This window comes from Rhipicephalus sanguineus, chromosome 1 (genome assembly GCF_013339695.2).
Source record: "Rhipicephalus sanguineus isolate Rsan-2018 chromosome 1, BIME_Rsan_1.4, whole genome shotgun sequence".
In the NCBI taxonomy this organism is placed as follows: domain Eukaryota; kingdom Metazoa; phylum Arthropoda; class Arachnida; order Ixodida; family Ixodidae; genus Rhipicephalus; species Rhipicephalus sanguineus.
This window is the reverse complement of record NC_051176.1, coordinates 106064078-106082792: the sequence shown is the minus strand read 5'-3', so window position 1 is coordinate 106082792 and position 18715 is coordinate 106064078.

The following is an 18715-nucleotide window of genomic DNA, read 5'->3' as shown; positions in this document are numbered from 1 at the left end:
GTTGCACGCTTTCAACACATGTCTGATAGCGCTTCCTCACACAATTGAAAGGCTAGCAGAGCCGGACGCCGCCTGAAGGAGAGCCTGAAGCAGCCTGACTAATGCCTGGTGCTCAAATAAACGAAACCTGCCTGGATATTTCAGGCAGCATCGATGGCGTCGAGCCGCTGAGCTTGATGCCACGGGTTCGATTCCCGGCCATGGTGGCTGTATTTTGACGGGGACCAAATGAGAAAAAAAAATGCTCGCGTGCTTAGTTTTAGGTCCATGTTAAAGAAGACCAGGTAACGAAATATAATGCAGAGTCCCATACTATAGCGTGTCTCATAATCAAGTCGTGGCTGCGGCAGATAAAAAACCCAGAACTTAAGTTTCAAAAAGACAGGTAAGAAATCACCACGATCGGATTATGAGGCACACCGTAGTGAAGGGACTGCAGATTAACTTGACGCTCCTAAGGTTCTTTAACCTTTACTTAAAGCCAAGTTTACGGGTGTTTTTACATGTTGTTCCCACCTAGAAGCAACCACAGTGGCCGGGATCAAAACCGCGACATCGATCTCACTAGCGTGTCACCATAGCCACTATCCTGCACCGCGACGTTTCACTGAAAAAAAAAATCTAGATAGCGACAGGAGTGAACCTCTGCACAGTGCATTGCACAGCGATCTAGCGCTCCATCCCATGGTGCTTCCAGCGTGCTTCCACTTGTTGAAGTGCGGGCAAGGTAAATGTAAATGGTAGCGAAGCTTCCATAGAAGCCCATACGTTCAGAAAATGGCTGCTCATCAGCTGCTCATGGGGCTTGGCGCCATCTGTGTGAGGAGGGAACACTTCCGGCGGAACAAAAAATAAAGCGGATGTGACGCAATATCCGGTAAAAAAGTGACGTCATTTTGTTGGCACTAGCGCGAAATTTGACCTCAAAATATTTTTCCTAGGCCCCTGATCACTAAGGACTCGCGCTACAGCGAGCCGGCAAGCCCTTGGCGAATGCGCTTGAAGCCAACGCTAGCTAAACTAGTATCGACCCGTGAATAAACAGCCGTGTTTAAGTGTACCGTCGTGGAATTCGCCTTGGTTTTACCAGGAAACTTTATTCTCTGAGCTTTTATTCTGCGTTCGTGTGATCTTCCACAGCGTGAATAACGTAGGCAGCAGCGTACATCTCATATTTGCAGCGTTGCTTATTTGCTTCGCACATGCGCAGGGGACTTAAAGAGCGCATTGCATGCGTGCTTCAGTTCTAACGAGAAGAAATGACGCCTGGTCACGCCAAAATAATGATATTTCAGTTTTATTCAATGGTCACAATAAAGCAATTTAACACACCCTACACAATGAGCAACAAATGTCATAAGTACAAAAGGTGCGTACACTACGTGCACTATGTTTTGCCTTTTGTTCCGATAAATTAACCTTACGTGTAACGTATCAAGACATGCGAATTGTAGCGATCGTAGCGCGACAGATAACTTAGCGATCTGCTCACCGATAACCGGAAATATAGTAGGCACCGCATGTTCACGAAGGAAACCGGGCAGCAGGAATACTGATCCATGAAAATCCAGCAAGCACACTACTCCGAACCGTTGCCCCGGTGTCTTATCTAGAAGAGAGGGCTCGCCAGGCGTACGCGTGTTGCTATTGCATCCTTGGAACACCACATCGTTTCCGCTAGTACCGAGGAAAGCGTTCGGCGTGAAATGTTAGCCGCCTCGTGCCGCTGTCCGTTGAACACCGTAGCCAACACATTCACCAATGATGAAACGCACATCGCCACTTCGCGCACACAAAAATCAAATTCTCACCACAATAATTCACAGCACGCATGCAAGTGCGAAACACCAGCACACCTGAGGGGGTGTGTCGCCGCAGGACGAACTTTACGCGCGCCTTTCCGAACACTACAAGGACTGCGTCGCAGAGCAATGGCATATTCTTTAGAGGGCGCTAATAAGAAGATTTTTGATAATGCATATACATTTTCATGAATTCTTTGTACACTGGATCTAAATAAATGTTATTCTGAAATAAATCTCGGTCATAAAATATAAATATTATTTTGTTGTTGAATGAAATTAGGTTTTTTGTTATTAGTGTTTGTTCCCACCACACCTAGTCGCGCTTCAATCGCTACTCCCATAACTCCCCATGCTGATGTCGCTGACAATAGGATCTGAACCGCTTTTCGCCCGAAGCTTCGCGACCTATTTGGATAGACCTTGGTGCGGGCGTCAAGGTAAGCCAGATGCAGCCGGAGATTTTGCTGCAGCCGCCGTTTTCGATATTCAGCTCATGTTCTCAAGAATCTTACATACCAGCTTTCTTCTTCAAATCGTGTGCTAGTGTTCCTACAGGAATGGGCACTGGTTAATTGCTATAGGGTCATTGCACACCAAACGTCCCAGCCATTTTGGCGACCATATAAAATGTGATCGGAAAAAATCGTGCGGATTTCTTGCGTTGAAAGCAGTAAATTGCCAGAATATTTCGGATAGAAAAACATTTGTTGTCCCGTAGGAGCCTTCCGATTTTCGCATAATGTCGCCTGAGTGGATGTTTGTCAGAAAATTTATCCTGAGAGCATCGTTTCTTGTTTCAATACAATATTCGGTTTACATATTAAGCAAAAGCGTTTGCGTAATGTTTCGAATTTCAATAATATTACTGTAATCTTTCTGCCATATACGCCTCCACAACTTTTGCCAGAGTATTCTATGTTTGCATTTCCCCTCTGTAATACTGCGCTATGTATGAATATCCCAGTAATCAGTACTTACTCTACGCAAGGTATATTTTGCGTAAAAATTATTTTCAGACCACTGAACTTTGTAAATCTTACAAAAAAAACAAATTTGAGAAAATGTTCATTCTGGGCCACATTGAGACGCAATTTACACCACGTGGTGCTCCAATTAAAAATCAGCTTTATACGTCAATCGAAAGCAAGCAAACAGTTCTTATATGGCAACTTTTATCATTACAATTTTTGTATTAAGGAAGAAAATAATTTTTGCACTTCTCCATTGGCGGCAATGGGCAACTTCAGTGAGGAAGCTGCCGTATGAACAAATGGGAAGATAGCCGTCAATGGGAAACTTCAAGGATAATTTTCTTTCTTAAAACAAAAAAAAACGTAATTATAAAAGTTGCCATATATGAAGAACTGCTCATTTGCTTTCAATTGAGCTATAAAGCTGATTTTTAATTGGAGCACCACGTGATGTAAACTGCGTCTCAATGTGGCCCAAAATAGAGATTTTCTCACATTTGTGATTTTTTTCTTAAGATTTCCAAATTTGAGTAGTTTGAAAATATTTTTAACGCGAAATATACCTTCCGTAGAATAAGTATTGATTACTGGATGTTCATACATAGCGCAGTATTACAAAGAAAGAAAATACAAACAAATAACATTCTGGCAAAATTTCTGGAGGCGTATATGGCAGAAAAATTGCAGTAATATTACTTCAACTACCTTACGCAAACACTTTTGCTTAACACGTAAACCAAATTTGGTATTGAAACCAGAAACGACACTCCCAGAATTCATTTTTTAGGGGCGAAGCTCCTCTTAGTCTAACCTTGTCACGTCTCTGTTGTCCGGCGTAACCACCTTTGCAAACTGCCCACTACTTCGTCTTTTCAAACATCCCACTACGACCCATCACCGATCCTTTGCAAACTGCCCACTACTTCGTGTTTGCAAACATCCCACTACGACCCATCACCGATTCATCACTTCACCGACCATAAAGCCGTTATAATGATGGGGGAACGGAAGCCACTTCCAGCTACCACTTACGATTAATAAAATTTCTTGTATAAATATATACAGTGTTTGTCACGTCTTTGATGATGTACTGGGCTATCGCTTTGAATACTGCTGGGCGAAACCACTGAAGATTTCACGGTGTAACCATGATTGCTTCAGGAGCTTCGCCCAAGCTCTTTATCATTCACCCGTGGATATGCTGTGAGTTTTTTTTTTTTTTAACAAGCGTCACTCAGACGACATTATGCGAAATTCGGAACGCTCTCATGTGACCAAAAACTTTTTTCTGCCCGAAACATTCTATCAATTTACTGTTTTGAATGCAAGAAATTAGCCCGATTTTTTACGATCACATTTGAGATGGTCGACAAAATGGAGGGACGTTTGGCGTGGAATGACCCTCTAGCGAACATGTTATTAGCGAATACAGCCAGATGTATGAGCGCCAAACAACTCAGTCAAGCGTTTGACGAACACTTGTCTGGCGAGAGAACATACCCTATTCCCGGGTATTCCGTGTCTGCCCCAACCCTACGGAACGTGCACAACTGCAGATTGGAAACTCTGCTGATAGAAATTCGAGCAAAGGATGGACATCCCATACCGAGGATGGAATCGGTCAAGATTCTAGGTCTCCTCATTGATGCCAAGGGCTGTAACTCGAAGGCCCTCAACAGGCTCACTGTAATGCCCTAAGACTTGTAGCCCACGTCTATAATCGAAGAGGCGGTCTCAAAGGGAACAATCTGCTCAGAGTTTACCAGGCATTCTTCCTAGTCATGTTATTTACATCGCGCCCTGCCTTAATTGGGCAAAGGAGGGAAAGGTCAAACTCGACTCCCTTATCAGAACCAGCCTCAAGCGCGTACTCGGTCTTCCGTGGTCCACGAGCACCGAGAAGCTGCTGGAGCTAGGACTCCACAACACCATCGATGAGCTAATAGAAACACACACAGCGACTCAAAGTACGAGACTATCATCCACTAAGCCAGGGATCAAGATTTTAGAAGAAGCGTGTATCCAACCCAGACATGAAAAGCGACCAAAGTTAGCTTGACCCGGGAAACCAGAACTCGCATAATGATTGACCCCGTCCCGCGAAACATCCACCCAGTGCATAACGAAGGTAGAAGATTCACGATAGCCAAGTCCATCCTTCAAAAGATCAATCCGTGCAAACTAGGGCCCTCTTTGTCGATGCTGCCATTTATGACAGTGGGGATAAGTTCGCTTTCTCGGTTGTTGACGCGGGAGGCAACCTGGTTAATGTAGCCTCTGTTTATACTAAGTTTGTCTATGTGGCAGAGGAAGCGGTGATCGCTCTGGTTTTTGACAGCAAAAAGCTCCCCCTGTCGTCTTCTCGGACTCAAGCATGGCAGTTAGATCCTGCTCGACCACCCTCGTGTCTGAAGAGGCGAACAGTATTGTGAACAAAGCACTTAAAAGAACTCGGGAGAGCAGCGAAGGAGGCTACCACATCTCGTGGTTCCCAGCTCAACCAGACGGCTCATTTAAGCCGCTCGGACGTAATCCTAATCAGCAAGCTCACCGGATAGCGCATGAGTTCACGTACCGCGCTGTTGCGGATAACCAGGCTCGGAACGAGGTCAACATCTACAAAGATCCATTGTGTACTTTCCACGAAATTGCTTCGCACTACCGCCTGGGCAGGAGGAAGTGAACCAGGAGGAAAAGAAAAAGAAAGAGCGAAGCGCGTAGCGATTCCTTACAGAGCGGGAACAAGCGAGGCTCTCGCAAGACTTTTCAAAGGCTATGGCGTCCAAATAGCACACATGTCTACCCGAAAACTTGGTCAACAGCTACTTCGTGCGAAAGACCCTTTGAAGCGCACGCACTTTCCGGGAATCAACACCAAGATATCGTGCGGGGGATGGGATATGTCGTACATTGGCGAGATCGGGAATTTCAAATGACGTTTGAAACAACATCAAAATGACGTCGCCAAGGGCCAAACAACTCCGAACGCCTTGGCGGAACATCACATCCAAACTGGTGGTAACACTGGCTGGGACGCGGCAGCTATCATCAGAACGAAAAAAAAAAAAAACATTTACCTGCCCGTCTGATTTTTAATCATTTTACATTAAATAGACTAACCGTAGGATAAACAGGACAAACGGCAACCTGTCAGAGATATACACCCGCGCGCTGCACCACCTGACCCATAAATAGCCGCATGCCCATGCCGACTTCTTCATTGTGATCAAGGAACCCGTGCGGAGCCCGAAACGTCAGTGCTTATTCACGTTTACTTTGGCTAGTGTATGTTTTTTCTAACAAACAACTCATGTGACAAAAAGGCTAAATTCAGCAGCAGTTATTTTTAGTAACTATAGCATGCAGGTCGCTAACGATAACTTTCCTCTCCACTCTTTCTCGCTCTCTTCGTTTTCTGTAAGGCGTCCTGTATGCCTCGAAAGATTATAGCCCACAGACTCAGCGGACCGTTACTCTTCATAGGAGGCTCAAAGAATATTCACGCACTGCTGGTTTAAGCACATGCCGCTGCTGCTTGCTTTGTAAGCGAAGCGCAGTTTTAAACGCAACGTTAACGAATGCACAAGGATGACGAGACATTACTACAGCCACAATGTGGCGCAGCTTATACTATATAAGCACGCACACTTCAGTTTATTTTACTTTTACTTGAAAAAGCAACGGGTATACCAACTTTGAGTATGTCTGCCCTGCACAATTTCGCTAATGTACGATATAGTCCGCCGATGGCATGATCGAAACTATATGGTTCGTGAAACCACAACTTAAGGTGTTGTCACCTGGTCAGCAATCCTTCGCCGAGTACGGGGCCCAGAAACTGGTACTGTCCAGTCTTGGAGATGTTCACCGTGCTCGTCAGCAGAGGCTTAAAGAAAAACAGACAAAAACAAAACAAAAAGAAGCAAGCGAGTAAATCAATGATTATTCTGACGTGCCCTGCTACATTTGTTTATTCGCCCAAAAGAAAGCTCACGCTCGACACTCGAGAACTTCTCTTCCAGCTCAGCGTATTTCGTTCGAAAATAATATAGGTTATATAGACGTTGAATTTATGGGGATTACTATGACCTTTGTGAAGAAAAATTAAAAGCCTTGCACCTGGTGGGTATGTGATAGTCCCTTGTGGCTGTTTCTGTTAATGCAGGCCCTTGGGATGAACACATTTATTCCGAAGTGACAGATTGTCCGTTGTAGAAGGCGTCCTTGCTCTTTAAAGGGACAATATAGCATGTTGAGGCAGTGCGTTTAACAATCGCGCAATTTTGGCTGATGTAGTTAAGCTTACTTGATATTATTATTTTAACTAATAATCTCAAAATAAGATTCTAGGTGTCACACTTGTTTGACTAAGGTTTGTGTGGCGTGGTGGCCGTCCAGCCTTATATGGTCTCATAAGAACAGCAAGCTGCAAGCTTACCCTTGCCTAAGGGACCATGCTTTCACGTCCCTCGGTCCGTTTGTCAATATCTTACAGAATATATTCGCGAATATATATAACAGCAGAGACTTCTTGAAACTCTCGTGTCTGCGCTTTGCTATATGTCATGCATCCGTGCGATGTTCTGCGCACGGATGCATACACAATCGGAATATGCAAATCATTTCTGCGGAATCCCGCAAGATGGCGGAAGGGTTAAGAAAGGGAAATGACAAACACCCGTTTGTAGCACGAAGCCACAAGGAAATCCATACGGATTTCTCAGAAATAGAGCTTCATAGTTGCCGAAAAATTCGTCCTGGTCCGGGGATCGAACCCCGGACCAACGCCTTTCCGGGGCGCTCGCTCTACCAATTGAGCTAACCAGGAAGCTTAACACAATCGGAATGTCTTATCATCGAGTCGTGACTTGTGCATCCGAGCAACATGCGAAGCTGTTTATTTTTTACTTGCCAAATGACGGTCACTTCAGAAGTGCCCCGAGCCCTACTATTCATCTTGCGTTTGTCGTCCGACAACATGACAACTATGTATGACATGTAGACTGGTATACTAGGTCAAGGAAGCGCACTTCTGGCTTGTGTAATCAAACATTACATCAGGACATGTCACATGTGCCTCTAATGTAGCCCGTTACAACTGGCTCTAAAGCACACAGACCGATTAACTAGTTGAAACATACAGATTGTCTTTGTTTTAAATATTCAATTTCGATGCAAGAATTGCGGGTAAAGGTTACTGAAAATATATTGGACACGCGAAAAAAAAGTTGCTGCTTGTAAAAAAGTTTCCAAGAGGTGGCCAGCGCTGCTTACCACCATGCCGAAAGGGTCTCAGCACAGTGCATATTTCACATGTGGCCATTTGTAATGCATCGGCATACTTTGCGCTTCCCACTTCGAAAATTATTTTCGTGGTATTAAAAAAAACACCTTTTTTTCTCGTCCGAAGGCACTGTGGCACACTGCACGTTTGGCACAGCCGTATTGTTATTTATGATTGTGCTTTTGGTGTTGCATTACCCGCATATTCACTTCGCTTCAAGGACCTTGTTGGCTGATGTAACACAGGTGCTTTTTTTTGTGCTGCGCTTACAGATTCGTATCAAACACAGTCTTCCGACACCACTCAGGCATCCACAAAAAGCCTAAAAATGCCTAATGGGGTAATACTACGGATTAAAAGAATTATAGGTAGCATCCCGCAGTTTGAAGAAAATATTAGCGGCAGAGACACGCCATGCCATATACTCCATATTAGAACCGCTTGGACTGTGACTGTAGACTGTTAGTTTGTTTCGGTGTGGCATGCTTCACTGACACTTTGAGTGACATGTGGAATCGCGGATTCGTCGCCGGACAAGCGACTGCAGATATCCTCTTCCGTGCCATATATCTGCTATCGCTTGAGCTGTAGTCTCCAGCATAGCTGTCAGTGTTGGTTGAAATATCATCATATCGAAATAAAAAATACGTGTTGAACATAGAATGCAATGTCGAATTTCGCTCGTACAACCTGGGACTCCACCTCTAACCCCTTTCATGCACGGTGGTTTGTGTAGCTGACCACCGTGAATAAAATCACCAGGCCTGCGGCCAACACGCAGCAAAGCTGGAAGAGTGGCGTTTCTAGAGCCCGTTGTAGACTCTCTTGGGGCAACTGATACAAGTACACAAGCAAGGTGCCCACTACGCCATAAATTATAGTAACCTTTATGAAGTAGGGAAGCGCGCACTATGCCATTATTCGTCATTCTGCGGAGAAGCGTGGTACCCGCTACACATGTGTAAGGCATTATGTGTACTTTGTGCTGTGGCTGATGACGATGAAAAATTATGGCTGAGCCCTTTGTAATGAGTTGGAAGCATTCAACAACCCACTCGTTGCGCAATTCACATTGTGTGACGCCTTGCTGTTATTTTACTCTTCTACAACGCTATATTGCATATGTTAACACGATTCCTTGCCCGATATGACGCCTGTATAGGTTATTTTTGCGAAGGAGTTTCAAGCACCAGCATGGCTCTGTTCCTTGGTGCACGCATTGCATAATATGCAGAAAGGAGGAGACAATTAGGCACGCATTCCTGGACTGTTGGGATGCTGTCTTTCTCTGGGATGTGCTCCAGCGCACAACCAAAAAAGATTTTCCGCTTGATGCACATGGGATCCGCTATTTTCCAATACAAAGTGACGACGGTACTCCATTCGATCCAATAATGCTCATGGCTCTTCATACCATCTGGAAATCCAGGATGGCAGTCAGGCACGTTGATGTAGATGCACGAGCGACTACCCAGTACTTTAAAGAAATCATAAGGGATCTTGTGGAGGAACAAAAGTTGCTGGAATTTACCCCAGAGTGGTCGCCACGAGATTATCGACGATGAAAACATTTTAACACACGTGAGGCCGCACAATTTTAGCGGTCGTTTTTAACGATGTTTTTTTTTGTTGTTGTGTTGTGTAATTCTCTGTGAATATGCATATTGTTTATGTGGGCCAAGCACCGGCAATAAAAAAAAACACAGCATGACTCTGTGGTACAATACTCGACAGTCACGCAGAGGCCCCGCCCTTACAAAAATATGTTTAGATAGTCCATATAAAGTTTGTAGACATCTGTCTATAAAATCAATTGACGTTCTATAGCTGAATTCTTTAGACTGGTCTATAGACAGTCTATGGAATAGTGGCCACACTCGTTTTTATAGACCAGTCTACAAGAAAGTCTAAGTCTATAGATTGGCTATAGAAGGTCTGTAGATTAATAAAAATTCATGCGTTTAAACCGATGTCTGCAGAATGTCTATAAACAAAAGTCTATAGGCTCATATAAATCTACTTTGGTTTACTTTTGTCTATAAAATATCCACAGACAAATGTCTGTAGATTATCCATAGGCTATTCCTATGACCCAGTATATAGAGTGTCTACGGACTTATTACCTCACAAATATACTGTGGTCTACAGATTGCCTAGAGGCAGTTCCTGTAGATTAGTGATGTATAAATTTGTCCCAATAAATTCTGGAAAAGAAAACGAGGCAAAGCACACAGAAAAGAATGACAAGCACAAGCGCTGACTTACAACAGAGCTTTAATCAGAAAAAGATACAAAAATATAAAAACTTGCGACAAAGCATGCGCGAAAAACTAATGCAGACCCATATATGCATACAATGTAACGAAGCTACTTCTCTGTTAATAGAACTTTTACTAGACAGACAATTTATGGTTCATCAAACAATGAAAATATGGAGTGGCAGGACCAATATTTGCCCCAGTTTTTCTCACACAGATACAGCAACAAGGAGAGCATGCACTCGCTTAACAAGTTTAATTGAACTGAAGCTCACATCCACCAACGATAATTTACATATACGTGGTGTGCTACTTCGAATGAATTAAGTTTGTAGTTGTATGTGTGTACTTACTGTTACTACCAGTTCAAAACGTGTTTCAGACAAATGAATTGCCTTACAGTGAGCCTCGTGTACAAACCTAATGAACGAGCGAATGGGAATTTTTTCGAGGGCCTCGTTTCTTTGTTAGACACAACCAAATTAATCGAACAGACAATTAAGCCAGGGAAAGCATAGCGGACATTAATTGTCGTCTTTAAAGAGGCACTGAAGAGCAAAACGATTTTTCTCATATTAGTAAATTACTCTTTCACGATACCAAAACCACCACGCTTGCTGCGAGAAGATGCTTAGTAAGCATGAAAATACGCAAAAACAAAATGTGGGTGGCGACGCCACCTTGAAGTTTCCACACCATTCGCCGTGACGTTACATGTTTTGACGGCGCCTACTAGGGACTACGTAGTTCTTAATCGGTAAAAATGAAGTACATTGTCCTCTGAGGGGGCCAGAGACTTGACATACCAAGTTTGGGGTAATTTTATTGAGCAAATGGCGCCAAAATAAGATAAATACACTTTGAAATCAGTGACGTCACGCGGGAAGATTTCGGCGCGAAATTTAAAAATGAAACTTTGACGTTGGTTTTCTCCTCTATTAATAAACCTATGGTGGCGAAATTAACGACATTAGAGTTCTCAGAGCCCAATTTAGCGATCTAAACCGATTCATTGTTTCTCTTTAGTGTCCCTTTAATTGTAGTGTAGCAATAATCGCGTACATTGAAATTGATTACAGTGGACGAAAACTCACCCTTTCCGTCGGTGGGATCTGAATCCACAACCTTCTAGTTACACGTCTGGCGCTTCCCCGTTTACTTCGTTGGGTACTTGCGTATTTGTTATCCCTAGGAGTCTCAGCCAGCACCGCACGTAGCCCAGGTGGCGAGTTTGGAACATTCATTTTTGACAGAGGGCATCACGTGGCACTTGATCTTAGCATCACGTAATAATAATAATATCTGGGGTTTAACGTCCCAAAACCACGATATGATTATGAGAGACGCCGTACTGGAGGGCTCCGGAAATTTGGACCACCTGGGATTCTTCAACGTGCACCTAAATCTAAGTACACGGGCCTCAAACATTTTCGCCTCCATCGAAAATGCAGCCGCCGCGGCCGAGATTCGATCCCGCGACCTTCGGATCAGCAGTCGAGCGCCATAACCACTAGACCACTGCGGCGGGGTCTTAATTAGCACCACATACAGCTGACCAATAAACCCTCGCATGCTAACTTGATGCTTTAAGTCTACCGGGGCGACGCCCTCGCTGAATCTACGAAAGAATGGGATCTTTTCGATCGTTTTGGTTGTGTATAAAAAAGAAACGAGGCTCTCCAAAAATCCCCTCATGGAAAAAGCCGCCTCATGGAAAGATCGCGTGCCACGTGACAAACTCTGGCAAAGAAGAGTGTTCCACACTCACCGCCTTGAGTACGAGTGGCACTGGCTAACACTCCAAGGGACTACACATACATAAATGCCCAGCAGCAAAGAGTACGGCGAAGCGCTTTCCGTCGTAGCTCAATCGGCTGAGCATCGGGCGTTTAGATACCATCAACGCAAAGGGAGATTTTCCGTTCACTTTATTTCATTTCAATTTAGGCCATTATTACTACACTACAGTTAAAGCCAACAATTAAAGTCCGCTGTGCTTTCCCTTGGCTAATCGATTGATTTGGTTGTGTCTGTACACACCCAAGAGCTACGATCTGCGACAGACAGACTAAAATATTTAATATAGAACAATTACGTACATTCTTTGCAAAAACGAGCGCGGCACCGTAGACGGCGACGCAGCTACAAACACATAGCCTCTGAGCAGCATGGCGTATGCATGACCGCGCCGTGTGTGTACATGTGCCTCTCTATCTGCACACCCGTCTACTTTTATAAAGTTGTTTTGCACGTTAGTTAACTATAACCATGCTTATAACAATAATTGATGGGGTTTAACATCCAAAAACCAGGATTATGAGCGACGCCGTAGTGGAGGGCTCCAGAAATTTTGACCACCCGGGGTCCTTTATACGGGCACCTAAATTTAAGAACACGGGCCTCAAGCACTTCGCGAGCCCTCAAGCAAAGCGACCGCCGCGGCCGGGATTCGATCTCCGCGACCTGTGGGTGAGCAGTCGAGCACCTTAACAACTATATATATTTAGACCACCGTGGCGGGTACCTATGCTTATTGAACGATAACGTCTGTTGCATTTCCACAACAGAAAGGGTACGGGGCGACCAGTAATGTTTAAAAGCAGACTCAATTTTATAGTGACAAGGAATGTGCACGTCATTTCATGCAAGGATGCCGCATTGCATACAGTCAAGGAAGAAGGGCGAAACAACACAAGGCCTGCCATCGCGCAATGCAACGCGTATTCTTCAGGCTGTTTTTAGCTCTAATCGACGCACACGGCAACGCCTCCGCGGAAGCGTATAACGAACACCACAGAAGGCAGAGACACTAGTACAAGGCATACTTTCTTATCAAACACTTCCTCTTGCACACCATCTCTATTATGGCAGCTTGCCGCTCGGGCAATCTTACCTACACAAAGTCGTCATGCACAGTCACGCAATTTGGCAACGTTCTTGAACTCACCGAAGAGCGATATTCGCTGTGGCGACAGTCTCGTCAAAAGGCGCGCGCTTGTGATCTTGTTCAAAACATCGCGCTCGTTGGGGCTACGACAACACATGGCCGTCAACGATTCCATGTCAAACAACGATGCGTCCGTCCCGACACGCCGTGTAAGTACGTGTCCATTCCACGACTTCCAGCGACGATACCGGCACGTAATATTATTCAACGCGGTAAAAATACACGCGCGCAACGAACTTATTTCGGCATTACACACAGCGCTGCGAGAACTTATTTTACAACGACCCTCAACTGGCTCAACTGGCTCAACTGCCTGAACGGCTTAAACGTCAGTGCGCCTGCGCGCCCCCTGGTTTGAACTGATTGGCTCTCGGTCAGCGAGCGATTTGAAACTGAGTTGCAGCTGCGCGCCCTCTTGCGTTCGTTTGCCGCACCGGTTCTCGCTTTTCTCCCCTTCCTTATCCTGTTCGCTCGCGCGCCTTCACGATTCAAGGCGAAACCCCGTATGCGCAAAAATTCACGCGACAGCGACGAGCGATGCTATGAGCGACGAAACGAGCCGTTCGCGCGACGTGTTGCGTGGTCGATTTCGCGCGATCGCTCGGTTTTTCAGATTTGGAATCCGTCGCATGTCCGTCGCTCGTCGCCCGGAAGTGCTGTGCTCAAGCAGCCAATAGCAAAACACCGGAATAAGATGCATCAGTGACGTATTGCTGATTGCCGCCACTTTCTTATCGACGCACATCAACAACAACGTTCATCAACATGACCAACGGCGACGAGCGCATGTTGACGTTGTTGAACGCGAACCCTGGGACCTGCGCCGTCTGTGACGCGGCTTGGCAGCACGTAGCAGCAGTGATGGGATCGAAAAAAATGCTGCAAGACAATGATAAACATTTTATGTACCATTATGCAACAAAACATCGTATTTTACATTGCATACCGCTGAGAACGGGCCACTTTTGGTACGAGTAAACGCCCTCATGTCAGCAACAGTGGCGATCGCTCGCCGAGGGCGTCGCGTGAATGGGGTTTGCTCATCCAAGCGACCGCTTGCGCGAAGACGATCTACGTCGCGTCGCTCGTCGCTGTCGCGTGCATTTTCGCGTATATGGGGTTTGGCCTTCACGGCAGTGCCTGAACGAAAAAGCAACTTCTTAGTGGGGAGGCCGCTTCTGAGCGATTCTTCAATTGTATTTCCAGTGCTTGCTGTTTAAACATACCGTTCGTGGACCATTCGTGTACAGGATATGTAACGAACGGTCCGTTTTGACTACTATCTGTAACAGCTGTTGCCCTCACGGCCGTGTCTGTGTGTATGATCACAAGCATGTGGAAAACTTGAGCCTTTGACAGCAAGTGTATTTGAAATCGCTTACTGAAACACGATTTAATATTACATTGCACGTCGTCGTAATGAAAACAGAAAAATGCATATTTGTTGAAGAACATCTTAATTAACATATTACCTTCTGAAAATGTCGTGAAAATGAACAAATATAATGAGCTAGCGAAAGGGCCACAGCTAATTCGCAAAATATTTTTAACAAAATTGGTTTCTGGGCACAGTGCTTCGTATATGAAAAGAATGGCGAAATACTATATATTGAATAGTAACAAAAATGAAAGCACTGCAGTGGGCCCTGCTATTTTGTCTTAAAAAAGAGCTGTTGTACTCTGTTCACTGTTTGCCCATCGTCCCGCTTCAAAGCTGCGATTTCCAGTGTTCGACGAAATACATTGCCCTTTGCATTGTAGCAACGAAGGCGGAAAGAACCACACAGTCCTTGCAGTACATCCAGTCGGTGAGCCATAGAGTGCGACATACTTACTGGAAACATCTTTAGTTCTAATGTGGGCATGCGAGTTACGAGGGGAAATATTCATGTGCCATGTGCGCCAGAATGTGTTAATGAGATATACAAAAACGCATTCCTGCTCAATTTCACATTGTGGTTCAATTATTTAATGAGCCCCCTTAGTTCTTTTTTAACATACCTTACAGCTAGGGCCCAATGGGGCAATAAGGAGTGCATGCTTAGATGTTATATAAACAAAAAGGTAGCAAAATTGCATAAAGTACACACGTCTGATAAAATTTCAATGAAAAACCTTATTTTCAGCCAGAAATTAAATAACTCCACTTTAGCTTCTGTCTTTAGACAGTCTATAGACTGGGATTTGACAATAGGAAATAACACCAATTTATCAACCTTTGTATATAGACAATCTATACACTGGGATTAGACAAAACACAAACTTCATCAACTTAACTTTTGTCTATAGATTGTATATAGACCAACAATAGAAAAAAAAGAACCATACGCTTTTTAAAAACTTTTGTTTATAGACAATCTATAGAACGCAATTAGACAAAAGATGACACGCATTTATAAACTTTTGTCTATAGATTGTCAAAAGATTTTCTTTAGGCAAAATACTAAATCTACATAAAGGCGAACTCGACTACAAGAAGTCTACAGACACTCTATAGACTGTCTAAATCCATTTTTGTAAGGGCGGGTTCCTATCCTGTCCGAGAATTTTTTTTCCTGGTTTCATTTTTTTTTCTTTTTTTTCGCGTGATAGCAGTTCCGGACACCGGTGGCGGCGGCGGGCAACTATCGGCTCTTGTGATCTCATAACAGTTTTCGCTGAAAAAACTGGTCGTGCCATATCAAGCTGGTTCACAACGTATTTCACAGTGAAAGCTGTTATGTGATTACGCCAAAAGTGCCGTAGTCGTTCGCATAAACATAAAAATCGCATGAAAGAACAGACTTCGTCAGATTATTGTCAGTGGTATGCATTTGATTTAATCATACGGCATTTTGTCAACCCTTTCGTGAATGCTTTGCCTTACAAAGATTCCGACATCTACGTTCGACCTGCCTCATACAGAGTGGCGTTACGGAATATATGAAAAAATCGTTGAATAAGGCATGTCGTTGAAGCCAATGTTTCGACAAGTGGACCTGTCTTTGTCAGGGTGGCTCCAGTGACGTTCCTACTGTTCAAGGATTTTCCATCACTTGACACCTCCATTTCGCCCTGAACATCTGTCATGTTCGGATTACGTAATATAGAGATACGTCAAGCAAGGCACATTCTGCTGAATTTTTGCTGAACTACTCGAGTTATCCTCTCGTAATACCACTCGCCTTGCTTCCGATATCGCGGCTAAACGCTGAAGGTGCATCAGAATTCACTCGGAGCTGCGGCATGAAGACCTCAGAATAACGGCCGCAGGCGCTTTATGGCAGTGCTCGTATTACAACCTAATCAACGGAATCCTGCAAAGTGAGAGGCCTGTTTGTCCCAATCACTTCGTACACAATCCCAGTGATTGAATTCGCTGAATTACTAAACCTCTTGCTGTGTATAGGTTACCTACTGCGGGATTGGTTTCACTAATTAGGGTAGACGCCAGCCGAAGCGATGCGATTTACGTTTAGTGACAAGGAAAATAACATAGCAAAGAAAACACGATAAGACATGCGGTAGCTGCCGCCGGACATTTCCGTGGTTTGTTGAGTGACCGTATAGAAATAACTGGGTAGTTAATATGGTCCCGTATTGGGATGCAAACGTGCCCTTTCCTCACACAATGATGATTCCGAACAGGGTCCGCATGAAGCGAGCGATTTATCTCACGCGTCTCCCGACATAAAAAAAAAGGTAAGAAAAAACAACATCGATATTTGAGATGGACGTAATGAGCTGACGTACTGTCTCGTTGTTTCTCCCAAATTTCTTTTCGAGTGAGACTTAATATATTAATAATTGTTAGGGTTTTACGTCCCAAAACCACGATATAGTTATGAGGGACTCCGTATGGTGGAGGGATCCGGCAGTTTCGACCTCTCCCCCCCCCCCCCCCTGGGGTTTTTCAACGTGCACATAAAATCTACACGGGCCTCAAGTATTTTCGCCTGCATCGAAAAAGCGGCCGCCCCGCCGGGGATTCCATCCTGCGACCTTCGGGTCAGCAGTCGAGCGCTATAAACACTAGACCACCGTGGCGGTTGGCAATACATTTCAAAGTACACTTGTTTCAACAGTTAGCACCGTGACAATTAAAAACGGTACTCATCCTTTATTGGTTGTTTTTACCTAAACCTACACCGTGCTCTGTCATCTGGATTTCTTGCCCAGTGCACTGCAATTAGTCCTTCCGTGAGCACGTACACATTTTAAAAATTTTGTTTTCAGGACGCCGTGGGAGTCACAAGATATGTTGTCGGGATATATCATGGTTTCTGAAGTGCGTATGGTTTTATGAAGCTCACAACAGCTAGGGCATCTCCCTCAACCACTTCGTGTCTTCTTTTTTTTTTTCAAGCCGCGAAAAGTTTATGGGAACCTCAGTTACGTTATCCAAGAAAACGGATCCATCTAACCTCATGTTTTTTTTTAATGGGACACTAAGGGCAAACAATAGGTCAATCTACAAAAACAAATAACGTATATATATATAATATATATATATATATATATATATATATATATATATATATATATATATATATATATATATATATATAGTGACGTTCGCGCTGGGCTCACGACAAAAATGTTGAAAAATACGAACATTTACGTCCATTTTTTGAAAAGAAGCGCTCTAATATTGTGAAAATATCAACAGTAGAGCGCTCATATCTCTCTCTCTCTATCCCTCTCTCTTCCCCCCCCCCCTCTCTCTCTCTCTCTCTCTCTCTATATATATATATATATATATATATATATATATATATATATATAGAGAGAGAGAGAGAGAGAGAGCGAGAGAGACAGAGAGAGATATGAAAGCTATTGCGTTTATTTTCACAATATTAGAGCGCTTCTTTTCAAAAAATGGACGTAAATGTTGGTGTTTTGAAACATTTTTGCCAGCATGTATTCATATACATTTTGAAGGCGAAAGCCTTAGATGCCTCATGAAACACGAAAACTGACCGTCGTCGACGGCGTTGCCCTGCAGAAGTCATCATGGCGTAACAGGTCACCAAAATTTGTGACGTAACACGATGACATCACCACGCAACACAGTCGTTTGGTCAAATGCGGGGCGATCTCGGAGGCAGTGCTGCGAAACCACGGCAAGTGCAGAGAGCTGCGATGCCTCCAATCCTGGCGGCAGTGCTAAACCACACTAGGTGCAGAAAGCTTTAGGAGGAGGGGGATGGATCAACACAATCGGCTGAAAAGAAGAGGCAAAGTAATAATAAGAAGAAAATGGCTTTCGCCTTCGAGTCGTTTTAGGCGAATGCGTAAGTGACTTTCTTTACTAGGGTCGCGCTCGACACCGTGAATGTTCGCGAAACTCGCCATGTTTACTCGCTGACACCTTAAAAATCATCATGTCTAATTTACTAATACATGCCTTTAGTGCCTCTCTGAAGATTTACAACTGTTTAACATGCAAGTGCATCGTGCATGGCCGATAT